The sequence below is a fragment of the Ceratotherium simum genome, chromosome 10 (assembly GCF_057802395.1).
Source record: "Ceratotherium simum simum isolate JZ-2026a chromosome 10, ASM5780239v1, whole genome shotgun sequence".
Taxonomy (NCBI): Eukaryota; Metazoa; Chordata; class Mammalia; order Perissodactyla; family Rhinocerotidae; genus Ceratotherium; species Ceratotherium simum.
The window spans coordinates 19,785,554-19,789,206 of record NC_141909.1 but is presented as its reverse complement, the minus strand read 5'-3'; the positions used below and the strand labels follow the sequence as shown (position 1 = coordinate 19,789,206).

Here is a 3,653-nt window from a genome sequence, read left to right as displayed (position 1 = left end):
GGGTTACATATGTATGGTGACAGATAAAAACGACACTATTGGTGGTGAGCACGATGCAGTCTATACAGCAACTGATAATGTACACTTGAAATTACACAATTATAAACCAATATGACCTCAATAAAATAATTTTTTTAAAAAAAACAAAGAAGATTTTTAATCTGATACTAGACTCCAGTCTCAGACTTTACTTTAAGTGCAGGGCACAATGGTTCTGAGCCTTTCAGCACCAAGAAGAGAGAAGCCAGTAGAACCAGCCCCATGCGTTGATGGAGCAGGGAGGCACCAGTGAGATTTGAAAATAACAAAAATTCACACACACACACACACACACGCACACCTGTCTCTATATCTACCCCACATCCACAAAAATGAGCTTTTAGAGTACAACTTGGCAGTGAAATCTTTATTTCCTAAATACCAATAGCACCAAGTGAAAATGTATTATAGAAGTGAAATGAACACAGGCAAGGCCATCCAGCATAGACGAAATCCGTTACAGGCAAGGATGTTGAGATGTGATACTCTGGTGAACAATTTACAGGTTCAATTCAATGTTGTCACATTATTTCATAATTATTTTGTGTCTTTCTCTAATTAAAAATCCTTATTTTTCCAAACACTATGGACACACTAACATGTCTTATCTAAAAGAGAAGAAAAAAGTCCTCTGAATAGCCTAAACAGACAGAAGCATTTCATCACAAATACTAAACCCAACCACGTCATTGACTAAAAACAAACAACAAAAAAAACCCTCTTAAACAAGGGTTAGGTAAACTATGGCCCATGGGCTAAATCTGCCTCCCCACCTGTTGTTGTAAACAAAGTTTTATTTACTGTTTATTTACATATAGTCCACAACTGCTTTCATGCTGCCATGGCAGAGTTGAATACTTGCAACTGAGAACATGTGGCCCCAGAGCCTAAAATATTTACTAGCTGGCTCTTCACAGAAAAAGGCTGCCAACCCCTGTCTTAGAACTTCTCTTAGTGCCTATATACTTCTATTTTATGCACAGCTCTAACAAATGGTATTATTTACTCTTTCAGACTGAAACAGTAAAAGGGAAGGGAACAAACATTTGTAAATGAAAGCATTAACCTTCCTTCCTCCCCTTTTCCCTGACAGACACTGAGCATAATAATGGCCCTTGGCTAAGTGTTTAATTGACTCCTTACTAGAACAATTACTTCAAACTTTCATTTTTGAAACTAAAGATACAGCCATAAAGAGGTATGTGGCTCCTTTCTAATTCCCAGAGGGCTCAATAGAGTACCCACAGCAATTAGGGAAAGAACTAAACACCATTACTCATGATAAAGTGACTGACTGACTCTATGGAAAGGCTAGTGCCTTGAAAAATTATGAAGCAGTTTGGAAAACATTTATTTTTCTCCTCAATATAGATTGAGGCTACTGTCTATGATAATTAGTTTTATTCTTGGCACATATGTGTGAATGTGTCCAACAATTCTGATCTTTTACTCTTTGAAAATGTGAGAGCAGAAACAGACGGCTGAAACTGATGGAGGTGGAGAATGAGAGGCGAAGACCTAATCTTGGCTAGACTGCACGGCTCACAGTGCAGAGCCCCTCTCCCTACTCCATTCCCTAGACCTTGGGATGACTACTGCCAGCATCAAGGATTTGGCCACAGGCTCACGGCGTTAGTCCAGTTTTGTTACGAACCAGGTTCCTTTTGCCCACTGCACAATTATGCCAATCACCGAGAGGACGGGTTTGCAAAGAGAAAGGATTTAATCACAGAGCAGCCAAGTGAGGAGGCAGGAGAACCAATCTCAAATCCACCTCCCTGAAAAATGAAGATTACTGATATTTATGGGATAAGGGGGCGGGGTGGTCTGAAATGTGGGAATAGATGATTGGAGGAGAGAAGAAGTGAGATAAAATGGTGGCGTTACCATGATGAGGGTGGAGTTTTCAGCTCTGTGACATCAAAGGGCCAGTTATTGGTCATCTGTGCAGGCCCAGTTGATGAGTTGGTGGTCTCAACCCACCTGAACCAGACAACCAGTAGACTCTCAGGTCCTGAAAAACTTAGGTACCTCACCCATTATCATGGTGACCCAAGCATCAGAGATGTTATCTATAGGGTGGGCTTTAGCAATGTATTATCTAACTACTTTTGCAGAGAGACAACTAATTGAGTATAGCTAAAGCAAGTTGGCCCCCGGTTCTAGTTTTAGTGACTCTGATTGGAGAAATATATGATGGGAAGAGGGGACTGGATCCTTCAGCAAAAGTACTTCACTGGGTAAGTCTTGAACAGGACAAAGGATGGGTAGGGATCTACATTTAAAAAGAAAAAGTAGGAAGATCTTTGACAGATAGAGATGCAAAAAGGGGGAAAGAGGAATCAGCATAGGAATTAGGGATTTGCCTGTGATTTCTTAGGTAATTTTCCTTTGGAATCTGCAGAAAATCATATTTCATGCACAGCTTTAACTATTTATTTTCTTTGTTGTTTAAGGACAAATCGTGAAAGACTTTTAAATAGAACAGAAAGATTACCAATGTTTTCAATGGAAGAGCAGGGTTTGTCTAGCATTCTCTGCAGGATTACCTGAAGATTTGAGGCTGCTGTGCCTTTCATAAGACAGAGGCGTCTTCTGTTAGCCTGCCTACATTGCTCTGCATAGCACAGTCTCCTCTGCAATATGTGGACATTGCCATCCCGTGCAACAACAAGGGAGCTCACTCAGCAGGTCTGCTGTGGTGGGTGCTGGCCAGGGAAGTTCTGCGCATGTGCGGCAACATCTCCCTTGCACACCCATGGGCCGTCACACCTGATCTCAACTTCTGCAGAGATCCTGAAGAGACTGAAAAGGAGGAGCAGGTTGCTGCTGTAAAGGCTGTGACCCAGGAGGATTTTCAGGGTGAATGGACTGCCCCAGCTCCCCAGTTTACTCAACTCATCCAGAGGTCGCAGACTGTCTGAAGGTACACAGGTGCCCTATGCACCTATCCAGCAGTTGCCTCCTGGGGACTGCAGTGCTCAGCCTGCCACTGAGGACTGGGCTGCAGCTCCCACTGCTCAGGCCACTGAATGGGTAGGAACAGCCACTGAGTGGTCTTAAGTTATTCTTCCACAGACTCTTAGACAGAAAATGGAAATAAGGCTGACAGAAAATATACAGTTTCTAAAATTTATGTCCATTTAAAAAAAAAAGTAACAATAGGTACCTCATGGTCCTTATCCAGCCCCAACTGTGCCAGGCCTGGCCTCCCAGGGCCATATCCTACATCAAATATACCCTTTCTAGACCTTCTGAGACCTTATGTTGCACCTATAGGTCCAGCTGCAGCTGGTCCTTTAGGGTTACGGGGATCCAAGTCTTCTGGACTATGGGCACCAGGAATGGGAGGCCATTATCCTTCCCCTAATATGCCATACCCATCTCTAGGGCCATATCCCACTCCTCCTCCTCCTCAAGCACCAGGGGCAGCACCACCTGTTCCAAGGGACACTGTTCCACCAGGAACCTGGCGACCACCAGCACCACATGCTGCCCGTGAAGGATGATACCCCACACCAGGACTCTAGCCTACTCCCAATAATCCTTTTCAAGTGACTTCAGTATCTTCTCGTGCTCCATCAATGACTGGTGGTCCCCAATTCTTACCACTA

At 43.3% G+C, this 3,653-nt stretch overlaps 1 pseudogene; it reads left to right on the top strand.

Moving 5' to 3' along the window:
* The first annotated feature begins 439 nt into the window (after window positions 1–439).
* On the top strand, window positions 440–3,102 carry LOC147916068 (small ribosomal subunit protein uS2 pseudogene; annotated as a pseudogene).
* The last annotated feature ends 551 nt before the right edge of the window (window positions 3,103–3,653 follow it).